Below are 15,234 nucleotides of genomic sequence, written 5' to 3' on the forward strand. Positions count from 1 at the left end.
TGATTCAGTCGGACAACATCACGGCAGTCGCCCACGTAAACAGACAGGGCGGCACAAGAAGCAGGAGGGCAATGGCAGAAACTGCAAGGATTCTCCGCTGGGCAGAAAATCATGTGTTAGCACTGTCAGCTGTGTTCATCCCGGGAGTGGACAACTGGGAAGCAGACTTCCTCAGCAGACACGATCTGCACCCGCGAGAGTGGGGACTTCATCCAGAAGTCTTCCACATGATTGTGGTCCATTGGGAAAGACCAATGGTGGACATGATGGCGTCCCGCCTCAACAAAAAACTGGACAGGTATTGCGCCAGGTCAAGAGACCCTCAGGCAATAGCTGTAGACGCTCTGGTAACACCATGGGTGTACCAGTCAGTGTATGTGTTTCCTCCTCTGCCTCTCATACCAAAAGTACTGAGAATTATACGGCAAAGGGGAGTAAGAACGATACTCGTGGCTCCGGATTGGCCAAGAAGAACTTGGTACCCGGAACTTCAGGAGATGCTCACGGAAGATCCGTGGCCTCTACCTCTAAGACGGGACCTGCTTCAGCAGGGACCGTGTCTATTCCAAGACTTACCGCGGCTGCGTTTGACGGCATGGCGGTTGAACGCCGAATCCTAAGGGAAAAAGGCATTCCGGAAGAGGTCATCCCTACCCTGGTAAAAGCCAGGAAGGAGGTGACTGCACAACATTATCACCGCATTTGGAGAAAATATGTTGCGTGGTGTGAGGCCAGGAAGGCCCCGACGGAGGAATTTCAACTGGGTCGATTCCTACATTTCCTGCAAACAGGATTGTCTATGGGCCTCAAATTAGGGTCCATTAAGGTTCAAATTTCGGCCCTGTCGATTTTCTTCCAGAAAGAATTGGCTTCAGTTCCTGAAGTCCAGACTTTTGTAAAAGGAGTACTACATATACAGCCCCCGGTTGTGCCCCCAGTGGCACCGTGGGATCTTAATGTAGTTTTGGATTTTCTCAAATCCCATTGGTTTGAGCCACTCAAATCGGTGGATTTGAAATATCTTACATGGAAAGTAACCATGCTACTGGCCCTGGCTTCAGCCAGGAGAGTGTCAGAATTGGCGGCTTTATCGTATAAAAGCCCATATCTGATTTTCCATTCGGACAGGGCAGAACTGCGGACGCGTCCTCACTTTCTGCCTAAGGTGGTTTCAGCGTTTCACCTGAACCAGCCTATTGTGGTGCCTGCGGCTACTAGCGATTTGGAGGATTCCAAGTTGCTGGACGTTGTCAGAGCATTGAAAATATATATTTCAAGGACGGCTGGAGTCAGAAAATCTGACTCGCTGTTTATACTGTATGCACCCAACAAGCTGGGTGCTCCTGCTTCTAAGCAGACGATTGCTCGTTGGATTTGTAGCACAATTCAACTTGCACATTCTGTGGCAGGCCTGCCACAGCCTAAATCTGTCAAGGCCCATTCCACAAGGAAGGTGGGCTCATCTTGGGCGGCTGCCCGAGGGGTCTCGGCATTACAACTCTGCCGAGCAGCTACGTGGTCAGGGGAGAACACGTTTGTAAAATTCTACAAATTTGATACCCTGGCTAAGGAGGACCTGGAGTTCTCTCATTCGGTGCTGCAGAGTCATCCGCACTCTCCCGCCCGTTTGGGAGCTTTGGTATAATCCCCATGGTCCTGACGGAGTCCCAGCATCCACTAGGACGTCAGAGAAAATAAGATTTTACTTACCGATAAATCTATTTCTCGTAGTCCGTAGTGGATGCTGGGCGCCCATCCCAAGTGCGGATTGTCTGCAATACTTGTACATAGTTATTGTTACAAAAAAACCGGGTTGTTATTGTTGTGAGCCGTCTGTTCAGAGGCTCCTACGTTTGTCATACTGTTAACTGGGTTCAGATCACAAGTTGTACGGTGTGATTGGTGTGGCTGGTATGAGTCTTACCCGGGATTCAAAATCCTTCCTTATTGTGTACGCTCGTCCGGGCACAGTATCCTAACTGAGGCTTGGAGGAGGGTCATAGGGGGAGGAGCCAGTACACACCACCTAGTGGCCAAACGTTTAAATTTTGTGCCCTGTCTCCTGCGGAGCCGCTATTCTCCATGGTCCTGACGGAGTCCCAGCATCCACTACGGACTACGAGAAATAGATTTATCGGTAAGTAAAATCTTATTATTGCAAATATACTGTGTGTGTGTGTGTGTGTGTGTGTGTGTGTGTGTGTGTGTGTATATATATATATATATATATATATATATATATACTCAGTCTCCTCCATCATCTACTTGGCTCTGCCCCTCTCTGGCCAGCCCCTCCCACTCCATCACAGCCCCCCTCCCTCACTCTGTGCTGACCCCCATCCCACTGCCATACTTACCTCAGAGGCTGGTCTTCCTCTCCTAAGTCTGTCTCATCTCCCTTGCAATGAAAGCCAATGGGATGTGCACACAGACTTCCACTGCGAGTGCACTGAGGAGACTGGACAGACAACATTTATGTAGTGATAATCTGGGGTAAGTAACTTTGTAGAGGGGTGCATTGCTTCAGTGAATAGGTGCTTAATCAGTGTCCAAGCACAGCTTTTCAGGTAAATAAAGTAATGCTTCACTGGCAGCATAAATTAAATGAAAAGAAAACATCAAGCAGCCTAGCCCCCATTCAGGGCAATTAATTATTTCTTCCGTCCTCACTATACTTGGCCAGCTAGTTTGCAAACAAAGTTTTGAAGTCTTACCTGCTTCTTGCAGGTTTATCCCCAGGCTTCAGCCTGGTTTAGCTTGGCTTGGCTGCCACAGCTACTCACATGCAGTCTCAGTATTTGGTGATCTTCCCTGTCTTCTACAGGTTTAGAAGACACTGGCCTCCTGGCCTATACACACTCAACGCTCACTGGCCTGGCTTCTTCCCAACAACATAAGCTCAGTCACAACGTTTGGTGTTTGCCCTGTCTCCTCGCCCCAATGGCTCCCTAGCACACTGAGCTCTTCAACTACCACTGCAGCTTAAGTGGCTTTCCCAACCCCACTTGGGCTAAATAAACAGGCCACAGCCAGACCTGACTGCAGAGGTCTTACATAGGAACATAGAATTTGATGGCAAATAAAAAACACTTTTCCCATCTAGTCTGTCCCTTTTTTTATCCTTTAGGTGATATCAACCCTTTTTGATCCTTAGTTCTTTGTTAGGATATTCATATGTCTATCCCAAGCATGTTTAAATTGCTCTACTGTCTTAGCCTTTACCACCTCTGATGGAAGGCTATTCCATTTATCTACTACCCTTACTGTGAAGTAATTTTTCCTTAAATTTACCCTGAACCTATCTCCTTCCAAGATTCAGTTTATGTCCTTGTGTTATGTGCTTCCTTCCTGTACTTTGTTAAAACCCTTGATATATTTGAAAGTTTCTGTCATATCCCCCTTTCCCTTATCTGCTCCAAACTATACCTGATAAGATCTTTTAGTCTTCCCGGGTAAGTTTTGTGGTGTAGGCCATGCACCATTTTAGTTGTCCTTCTTTGTACACTCTCTAATGTAATTCTATCCTTCTGGAGATATGGGGCCAGATGTAAATGCAATGAGAGACGGCCATAGCTCCAAGATTCCTGCCGAACTTGTAAGTTTGTATAAAGCAGCAGTCATTTACAAGGCAAAACCAACCAGGTTTTGCTTTGTAAATGTTTGCTGCTTTAAATTTTTTTTACTAGTTTGGCCGGAATTTCGGTGCTCCAGCCATCTCATGCTGCATTACATCTGGTTTCCAGAACTGGACAAGTGTATTCCAGGTGAGGCCGTACCAATGACCTATACAGTGACATTATTACTTCTTTTTTTCCTGCTAGTGGATCCTCTCTCTATGCAACCAAGCATCTGACTTGCCTTTCTCATTGCTTTGTTACATTGCTTACCTGCCTTTAAGTCACCTGAAATAGTGACTCTTAAATCCATTTCCTCCTCAGTAGTTTCCAGTATAGTGCCCTTGATACTATCTTTAGCCTTTAGGTTTATCAGACTCAAGTGTGTGATTTTGCATTTTTTAGCATTAAACTGTAGTTGCCACGTTCTTGACCATTCCTCAAGTCTACCTAGATCCTCCATCATTTCTTTTACCCGTCCCGTTGTGTCTACCCTGTTGCGTCATCTGCAAAAAGGCATACTTTTCCTTCACTGCCATTTGCAATGTCGCCAACAAAGATATTAAAGAGCACTGGTCCAAGTATAGATCCCTGGGGTACTCCACTGGTAAAACTTTCCTCCACAGAATGCACTCCATTTACTACAACTGTGTATTTCCTATCCTGCAACCAGGTTCTTATCCCGTTAACTGTTTTATAATCCAATTCCACGCTTTCGAGTTTATTTAACAGTCTGCAATGTTTGACACTGTCAAATACCTTACTAAAGTCTATGTATGCTATATTTATGCTCCCCCCTTCTTTTATGCTCAATTCCTTTGCATACCATTAGTTGCTTGCTGCTTTGCACAGATCAGTTACCATATATACTAATAGAAGACAGTAACAGTGCATCTAACATCTACCATCTAACATCACACCTTTTTCCCCTACCTCCCAGTATACAAATGTGACATTCCCAATTTTTCTGCTCTTTTGCTTACATGCCTGTTCTAGACCATTTTACTCTCTCTTGTGAACTTGCTCATTATTCTATACCATCCAAATATTACATATATTGTGATTCCGTGTCGGTTTTCCGATAATTGATTTATATATCCTTATTTTCACCTTTATTTTGCATAGTCATTCCCCCACTCCCTCTTAACCAACCTTTCCCCTTACCTTCCCCTCCCTTTCTTTTTCCCTGCTTACCCTTCCCTCCCCCTTCTACTCATTGTTAAAAATTAAAATACAATCTTTACTTTGTGAAAAAAGAGTGATCATTGTTGCATATTCTCTTCTGATCTGTGCCGCTATTTTCCATTGAGATTTTCTTTACTTAATCATTACCAATATGCTTCTTATAAACATTTCAGTAGAGATGAGCGGATTCGGTTTTACTCGGTTTTACTCGGTTCTCAAAACCGAATCTTATTGGCTATCCAAAACACGTGACATCCGTGAGCCAATAAGATGTCGTTTTGAGAACCGAGTAAAACCGAGTAAAACCGAATCCGCTCATCTCTACATTTCAGTGTATTTTACATACACGCTAACACTACCCCGACAACACAGAGAAAAAAATAAATAAATAAAAATAATCAAAACTCTCCCCCCCCCTCCTCCTGCTCCTTTCTAGCGTAGGGAATGCATCATGCAGTTGTTTCTCCATATTTTACTCATCTGGTTTTCCAAGCCTTGAGTATCTCCATCTACCCCATTTATCATTAAATGTATCCAAAGCATTCCTGGATGCAAACATAAACCTCTCATGCCCAATTGTTTCATTGACCAGTGCCCTCCACTTAACTATTTCTGGTGGGTTGCATGAGAACCATCCGCGCGCTATAATTACTTTCGCCAATGTGGAGAGGCTCATCATGTAACTATAGATTCCATACGAATGTGTTTCCACCACACCCATTCCATATAGACATATTTGTGGGTTTATCCCTGGCAGTGATGGAGTCGTGTACTGAATATCCCTCCAAACTAGCTCCCAAAAGGAATATACCAGTGGGCATTCCCATAATAAATGCCAGAATCCTGCATTATCCACTTGACATCTAGGGCATAAGGAGTTATCCCGTATACCTGCCCGTTGCATGGTCAATGGACTATAGTAAACCCTATGTAACACATAGAAATGCACCTGTTGGTACCTCACGGACGTTGTAGCTATTTTAGTTGAGCCCAAAATCTGTTCCCATTGTTCATCTGAAATCCAGCCTACATCCTTCTCCCACTTTATTTTTAGCTGTCCCATTAACCCATGTGACAATCTGTCATTTAGGGCAGCATACACAGCAGACATCCGGCCCTTAGTTTTCAATTTGGCCAATAACATTTTAATTGGAGAGGCCGATATTACTGGTGTTTCTTGAAACTGGGCTTGCACAGCGTGATGCATCTGTAAGTACCTAAAGAACGCATTCCTTGGTACATTGAATTCATTCTGCAGTTGTTGAAACATTTTGAAGATGCCTTCTTCATACAATTGTCCCACCGTGCATAACCCACTCAATGACCATATATTGTTGCATGATATTTTTAACAACTGAGGATAGGCCTTATTAAACCACAGCTGTGACTCTGCATCTGTATCTGACCAATCAAACAACTTATGCGCAAATCGCCAGACCAATAGTGCTTGACAAAGTAAGTGAGGTAAACTCTTATCCGTTGTCCCTGGCAATAGGAACCCTAAAGGCTCAAAAACAGTCCCCATTTGTTCAACCCTTACTGGTCTGTACTTACTTGCTTCTTCCTTGCTTCCACTTTTGTGCAGTGGCACTACATTCTCTTTTCCAGTCCTTTGCAATTGCACCTGTAGCTAGTGACTGGTTGAATAATTCTGTTAATGGTGCTACAGGTTGTGTATCCCTTATCCAAAATTCAAAATCCCACATTTTTGAGCCCCCACTGACATAATGACATATATATTGGGGGTAATTCTGAGTTGATCGCAGCAGGTTTTTTGTTAGCAGTTGGGCAAAACCATGTGCACTGCAGGGGAGGCAGATATAACATGTGCAGAGAGAGTTAGATTTGGGTGGGTTATTTTGTTTCTGTGCAGGGTAAATATTGGCTGGTTTATTTTTACACTGCAATTTAGATTGCAGATTGAACACACCCCACCCAAATCTAACTCTCTCTGCACATGTTATATCTTCCCCCCCCCCCTGCAGTGCACATGGTTTTGCCCAACTGCTAAAAAATTTCCTGCTGCGATCAACTTGGAATTACCCCCATTATATATTGTGTGTATATATAGATATATTATATAGATATTTAATATTATATATATATATATATATATATATATATATATTTATTTATTTATTTATATGTGTCTTTATCTCAGTAGAGGAACAAAAAATGTGGGATTTTGAATTTTGGATAAGGGATACTCAACCTGTACTAGCACATCTTGAAGCTATTGGCCCATTGATTCATCCACTTTCAGTTTGGAGAGTTATGTTAGGACCTTCTCCTCTGTAAATATTCTCTCTTCTACCTTATTTCTATGAATGTCATTGCAACTTAACTGTGGCCCCTTCCCCTCGCCTTCTGTAGTAAAGACCAAGCAAAAATAATTATTTAAATGATCTGCTATTGCCTTGTCTTTCTCCACCACATTCTCACTCTCTGTCTTAAGCTTAGGTGTGCGCAGGGGGGGTGCCTGGTGCGCACAGGCACCCCCTAATGTCTGGCACCCCAATCTCACATGCCTGATGCATCGATCGCCGAGCAGGCTGATTACTGTCCCCTCTGCGCTGCACCCTGACAGGACTGCATTACTGACCAGACGCCTGGGTTAATCAAGGGTGCCACTGTCACCGGCTTTCAAACTCTCGGCTCCACCTCCATGTACAAAAACAGCGAGATGTGATTACGTCATGCTGCTCGCATGACCACCCGTCACACCCGCCACATGCCCACCTCTCTCCTTCTATGCTATGCCAACGCCAGCCACTGATGAGGCTCAGCATACAGCTAGCGTTCCTCTTAGGAAGACAAATTCATTACTGGCAGGCGGTCGGCAGCAGCATTGGCACGTAACACGTTTTTCCAGCAGCAGCTGTAGTACTAGTCTGTGACTGTCAGTGTCAGTGAGTGACTTGTAAGTAAGCTGCTGCAGTTTGCAGAGAAAAGTGAGGGGAAGCCAGACCAGGCTGAGGAGGAGCAGGGGTGTTTGCTTGGTGCACACCACAACATCTGACAATGTATCTGCTTTATTAGGATTGGTACAAGGGTGGACATTTTATATTGCGTTGACCGTCAATAGATGGTGCTAAACACACCCAAAAGGCGGTGCTAGACACACCCCTCCGACGGTGCACCCCCTAATAAAATGTGCTGCGCACGCCTATGGTCTTAAGTCTTATTATTCCTCCATTTGATTTTCTCCTTTCACTTATATACTTACAAAAAGTTTTGCCCCCTTTATCTACTAACTGGGCCATTTTCTCCTCAGCTTCTACCTCTACATGCCTGATTACCATCATAGCCTCCTTCCATCTGGCAAGATACACCTCTTTGTCATTATTATTTTGAGTCTGCTTATATTTCCTAAAGGCCATCATTTTTGCTTTCACACTAGTTGATACCTCTTTTGTGAAGCACACTGGCTTCCTTTCCTGGTGCTTTTCCTAACCCTTTTGATACAAAGGTCTGTTTCACTTAGTATTGAACCCTTTAGTTTTTCCCACCCTTCCTGCACTCCTATTAAGTTCCTCCAATCAATCGCTCACACACCTTCCATGATTCCAGATAGTTAAAGTGAAGGTATCACTATAGATTATTTCCAGGATAATAGTTGAAATTACCATCCTTCGTCTAATATCTTGAAGTATTTGATGCCCTTGTGTTTATTGTACTCATTCATATTTTAAAATGCTTCATGGGAGCCTTGTTGAATAAGAAAGTCTCATTAATGTGTTTTCTCTCGTCTGTCCCCTAGTTGAACTTTTGTATCAGTATTTTTGACTTCTGTCAGTTCAGCCAACTTTTTTTCTGTTCATTTTGGTTTCTTTTTAACATATTTATACTCCTTAAACCATTACTTTACCATTGTTTGCCTGTCCTTTGCTAGTCATACCTTTTTGTTGTTGTTGTTGTTGTTTGCTTCAATAAAAACAAAACACGTTACTGCTATTACACCACCTCTCTGACATCACTACTGATGACAGTTACATTTTTATTATAACTTATTTGCGCAAGATACAGTATCAAATTGCACCTTATTTGAAATATTTGTGATCTCTATTTTATTCATACAACTGTAGTGATGAGACACTTAGGGGTATATTCAATTAGCGTCGGATCCATTCCGACATGTATTTGTTGGAAAGGATCCGACAACCCTGATTCAATCTCATCTCAATTCGACTTTTTCAAGTCGAATTGAGATGAGGGACCCAGAGGAGGAGAGGAGGGGGGGGAGCCGCGGGGAGATCAGCGAGGACAGCCGCCGGCAGACGGAGATCAGCGCTACAGTAGCGCTGCAGGAGGATGTCACACAGCCGCCCGACCTCACGGCAGTGTCCACCCAGCGCCCAGCAAGCGTGACCTCACTTGCTGGAGCCGGGTGGAAGCTGCCATGAGCTGTGTGACATCCTGCTGCAGTGCTGTGCTGTAGCGCTGATCTCCCCTATATGCCCGTGGCTGTCCCCCGTCTCCCTGCGGCTCTCCCTCCTCTCCTCCTCTGGGTCCCACATCTCAGTCCGACATTTTTTTATGTCGGACTGAGATGGTCAAAAAGGGGGCCAAAACCTGTCGGTATTGGCCCCGTTTTCGACACAAGCACGTGGATAGGCAGCTATTCCGCTGATCCACGTGCTTTTTGACAAGTCAAATACCTCAACTTGTCGAAAATATTGAATAGGTTGGAACCCCTTCCGACCTAAAAAAAGTCGAAAACTGCCGTCTTTTCGACAGACGGTAGTTTTCAATGTAAATTGAATATACCCCTAATTTGAGGTTAAAGACTCATCCTCACTTTATGGAAGAGAAAACTTGCATAAAACTGCTCGCAGCCCCATAGGGTAGTGAGTACTTTTGTGCGAATTCAGGATTCGGCTGGGCGTAGAGTAGAAACATGTTATGTCTACAAGCTGACTATTGATGCACAATTTTGACATTATGACTATGTTGATATGTCACATAACGTCATGACAACCATTGGACGTCGACATTCGGTCTGTCGATATTTTGTGCCACATGCCCCATTTGATATGTCACTCATTCACATTTTCCCTGTTTATTTCTGGAAAACAGCCCAATTAGATGAAGGGACCATGCTTCAGTCCTGCCCACAATATATTCATTACTTGTTGTGTCCCTCTTCCGTCTCTCCTTCCCTCTTTAATGAATTGCAGCTGTAAAGGACACGCATAATGTTTTGGGTATTTCTGTATATAAGTTTTGGCTTAAATTCGGCCTTAGGACTTTGCTGAACGGTTCTGCTGAATGGGTTTATGCGCCACCAACAATCTGGATTAAATAAGAATTTTCACACTTGCCTATTTCATAAGAGCTTTCAGTCTTTTTTAAATAATATATTTCATTAGTCTTTGCTGCACATCACTGGCCCTTTTGGGGTTCTGTTTAACTCTCATTACTCATAGATACTTGGGTTTAGACTTTTTAAACACAGGAAAGAAGATCTCCCCAAAGACTGGACAGATAAATACTTTTTGGAATGTATTCAAGTATGTTAATCTAAAAGTACTTTTTGGTGTACTATCCAGGGATGGAAGCGAGCTGGTATACAATGGCATGATATGCGGACACCTTTCTCCTTCTATCAGTCTAACTCACAAGTTGGTGATGAGTCATTAAATTCAAATTTGTCTCCAATGCTCAGACAGTAATAGAGACATGCTGTAATGGATGTTCCTGGCAGAGCCTTAGTTTAGGGGCTTCCCCTCAGCAGGAGCTCTGCTACTTATTTCTTCATTATTCATAACTATTCTCAGCAGGTACTTTACTGACAGAGCCAGATTTCTGCATGCTGGATGCTACGCTCAGTCTATTCTGTGTGTGTGTCTTATGAGTGCGCCTGTCTGTGTGTATTATGTGGTTCTCTGTCCCATGTATGTTTGTGACATGAGAGAGGTTTGGGGGGACTCAGAGTCATAATTGTAGATGTTTTTGGTACTATTTAGTAAAACACAAAGAGCCTGAGTCAGAGAAATATGCAATTGAATTGCGTAACTGGACTTGTGGAAATATGCTAATGACTCTGTTTTGTGCATAGAAGCACCCACTGCCAGCGTCGGGAACATCGGGCGCACATCGGTCAGAGCGGTACTTCTAAGACACCAGGATCTCTCCAGCTGCAAACAAAAACCGCCTAAACAACGCTCGGCAAACAGTCCTGATACTCCTGCATTTTTCTAGTGGTATTTCCATTAAAACACCATAAAAATAGTGTTTTTATGTGAAAAATGCATTGTATTGGCATAGCCACAACCATGGGATTTATCACACCCACTATGGCATGGCCACACCCCTGGCATTTCTTTGACACTCACCCATCCCAAATGATTCTCTGGTGCTGTTGGGAGGTATGGTTTTACGTCAAGATCACTGCACATTGATAACCACGACAGACTTGTAAGTGAATACATTTAAGTACAAATCTTTTTTTTAAATGTTGCTACATTTCGGTGCTTGCAATTTACTACACTACTGGTTCCCAAATTGTGGCTCTTGCCGGGGTGTCTCGAGTTGGTGGTCCAGGACCAAATCAAATTACTTACGGTCAAAGTGATAGACAAAACCAGTGCTAGTGTCTGCCAATCGTAAAACATGTGGACAATCATGAGCACAACTGTCCACCACCACATAACTGATCCCAAGGATGACAGTTAAGCACAATTGACTTAATTAACATTGTTGCTGAGTTTCTCAATGAGAACCTTATGGCCTAAGTAGGCTGTGGAAAAATGCTGTCACTCTAGGGCGCAGTGATTCAACAAAGTTTGGGTACCACTCAGTGACGTTTCTATAATGGGTGCAGTGTGTGCGGTGCACACGGGCCCCTGGGTCCAGAGGGGGCCCATACCGCACACACTACACCCATTTCTTCTATACTTACCTTTCTGGTGTCCATCGGTTTGTGGGCCTCCTCCTCTCCCGAGTCCCTTAGCTGTTAGCACCCTGAGTGAGCACTAGAGACTCTGGCACAGTGCTAGAGTGTACAGCGCACGCGCAGGTCTCTGGAAAAATGGCCGCCGTGCTATTTTCCTGGACACCTGTGCAAGCACTGTTGTCTCTGACATTGTGCTAGAGTCTCTAGTGCTCAGGGAGAGGAGGGGGCTAAGGGAGAGGAGGGGGTCCACACACGGAGACTGCACACGGGTCCTCTCCTCTCTAGATACGCCGCTGGTACCACTGTAACAACGCTATTAGTGATCTCCTTTTCATTTCTGTACATCGTTTTTCTGATTGTGTTTTTTAGTGTTAAGGTGGTAGGAGTGCTACATAAGAACTGATTATTGTAATGCATACCTCATACTTGGGAGATTGTGAAAGTAAAGGGCCCTACACACCTAGCGACCCGACACCGAGCTGCCCGACGGCTGATACGGCAGACGGGCTACCCAGCGGTGCGGGGGGGGGGGGGTGACGGGTAGAGTGAAGTTTCTTCACTCCCCCCGTCACCCAGCTCCATAGCACTGCATGCTATTGCTAATATGGACGAGATTGTCCATATTGGCCTGCATGTTTAAACCAGCCGGCACCAACGATGAACGAGCGTGGGGCCGCGCATCGTTCATCGCTGGTGCCTACACACTGAAAGATATGAACGGTATCTCGTTCATTAAAGAACAAGATCGTTCATATCTTTCACTGGTATCGACCAATGTGTAGGTTCCCATTACACCTATCAGCGCGGACGTGTACTGCTACATCAGAGAGGCGCACCATAAAAATGACTTACATCCAAATGTAATTGAGCCCCAAAGTTAGTAAGATCCACTTGTTGAAGAAATGACACTGATATTTTTCAGGATATATTCGTGTATTGTGTTTTACAAGAGGTTCCATATACTGTAAATGGTCAGGAGAAACATTATTTAAAATGCATGTATCCATAGGGATCATTGGGGGTCATTCCGAGTTGTTCGCTCGTTATTTTTTTCTCGCAACGGAGAGCGAATAGTCGCTAATGCGCATGCGCAATGACCGCAGTGTGACTGCGCCAAGTAAATTTGCTATGCAGTTAGGTTTTTTACTCACGGCATTAAGAGGTTTTTTCTTCGTTCTTGTGATCGTAATGTGATTGACAGGAAGTGGGTGTTTCTGGGCGGAAACTGGCCGTTTTATGGGTGTGTGTGAAAAAACGCTACCGTTTCTGGGAAAAACGCGGGAGTGGCAGGAGAAATGGAGGAGTGTCTGGGCGAACGCTGGGTGTATTTGTGACGTCAAACCAGGAACGACAAGCACTGAACTGATCGCAGATGCCGAGTAAGTCTGGAGCTACTCAGAAACTGCTAAGAAGTGTCTATTCGCAATTCTGCTAATCTTTCGTTTGCAATTTTGATAAGCTAAGATTCACTCCCAGTAGGCGGTGGCTTAGCGTGTGCAAAGCTGCTAAAAGCAGCTTGCGAGCGAACAACTCGGAATGACCCCCATTGTGCCTTATAACCAATGCAGGGAAATGGCGCTGATGATCCCATTTGAATGTATATATCTCTCATTTCTTTTTTCCCCTAAGAATGTAATAGCTCTATAATGGGGTTAAGGTGCAATCAGAGAGATTGATGGACTATTCAGGGAGTCAGGGAGATTGCTGCTATTTCAGGGAGTCTCCTGCAGAATGCGGGAGGGTAGGCAGCTATGGTATAACTCCATGTTATGTTCTCGTTCTATACTGTAGATAACTATTTCAAGTGCTGAACATTTCTGGATTTCTGGCCTTTTCGGGAATGTTCAGAATCATTCCAGACACTGCTGTTTGTTGATAAATCATAAAGATCACAGCAAAGTGTTTTAGCTAAATTGTGTAAAACCAGGACTGAGATCTAGTGCTATAGTGCCAGCTGTCAGCTCATTTAGAAACACACATCATAGATTTTAGGCCTTTGCAGACATCTGCTGTAAAATGCAAGAAAAATACTCATTCTTTCAGCAAAAAAAAGCTGGCAGTGGGAGCCTGTTTTGTCCGGGAATAGCATTGCTCGGGCCGACGCATCTATCTTTTGACATTCAGAAATAATCTGTGCAGTAGAGGAGTAGTCAGAAAATAGCCTTGGTGGTGAGAGTGTACAATCTGGCCACCAATGACACATTCTTGATTTTAGCGAAGGGAAGATTTAAAGTGGGCACTGATTCCAGATCCCATGTATGTAATACAAACGCTTTACCATCTGAATATGGAAACCAGACCCCGTGGCTGCCATCCAAACATTTACTACCTGAGGATGAATCCCAGACTTCTGGAACCTATCCAAGCTCATTAGCAGCTGGGGACAAACAGACCTCACAGGTGACAGCAAAAATATTATCTGGTTAGCAAAAATACACCCACATTCTACACTTCCCTGTACACGTGTGTCAGACACATTCCTCTCACCCCCTCCTCCCAGAAACAATGTTTAAAAAATTGTAATGCGTATTGTAACCAATGTGATGTTTCTGGGAATAATTAATGTGGGGGGATTAGTGCGTAGCTGTGGGATTTAACCCGCGATGTTTGGTCATTGTCTTTTCTGTCACTTGTTTATTAACACAGTTTCTTTAGAAAATCTAATAGCACAATAATGGTTTGCTAATTAAACCAGCACTCCTTTGGTGCAAATTAACAATGCAAGTTAACAATAACGTTGTTTTACTTGCAAAATATCTGAATACAATATCATTTTATATATACACTGTGTGTGTGTGTCAGACTTGCCGACTTTCAGGCTGCTCACTCCAGGCGGGGCTATAAAATGGGGGTGGGGCTCTGAATTAAAGGGGTGTGGAAACATCATCATGACCACGCCCCCGCTATGCTTTGCAAAGCGAGGGGCGGGGCTACGATGACGCGATTCACCGCAAATCACGTCATCAGCATCCCTAGACCACTCAATTTCATGAGTTGGGGGGGGAGTGCGGGGTGCTGCAGCCAATTATGGAAAGCTTGCCTGTTTTTCCCGGGGGGGGGGGAGGGGGGGCACCATCCAATTCTCGGAAACCACCCGGCCAATGTTTTATTGTAGTTATGTCAGTCTCTCTCTCTCTCTCTCTCTCTCTCTCTCTCTCTCCCTCTCCCTCTGGTCTATTTATTATCCCTACATTATTCCATTCATTATAAAGGTAATGTAAGAGATATCATAACCTGATCTGGCACGCTGTCCCTATACACTAGTATGGGGACCTAAATTCATCAAATTCCGAAAGGCTTGGCAGCAGGAATCCTTTTTTATCTTCAGATGGTGCTGATTATCGGACCCTGGGTTTAGAAAGAGGGATCCTTTCATATCCCTCCTCCCCCCAGTTCCATTCCCTCCGCTTGAACACATGCACACTAGCACTGCTGCGTCAGACTCGGCAGGGCTTAGGGCAGGGGTGGGCAATTAATTTCTATAGGGGGCCACATGAACTGTGTTGGAGGGCCGAACCAATGATGCTGATGTTACTTGCG

Source organism: Pseudophryne corroboree, chromosome 3, assembly GCF_028390025.1.
Source record: "Pseudophryne corroboree isolate aPseCor3 chromosome 3, aPseCor3.hap2, whole genome shotgun sequence".
In the NCBI taxonomy this organism is placed as follows: Eukaryota; Metazoa; Chordata; class Amphibia; order Anura; family Myobatrachidae; genus Pseudophryne; species Pseudophryne corroboree.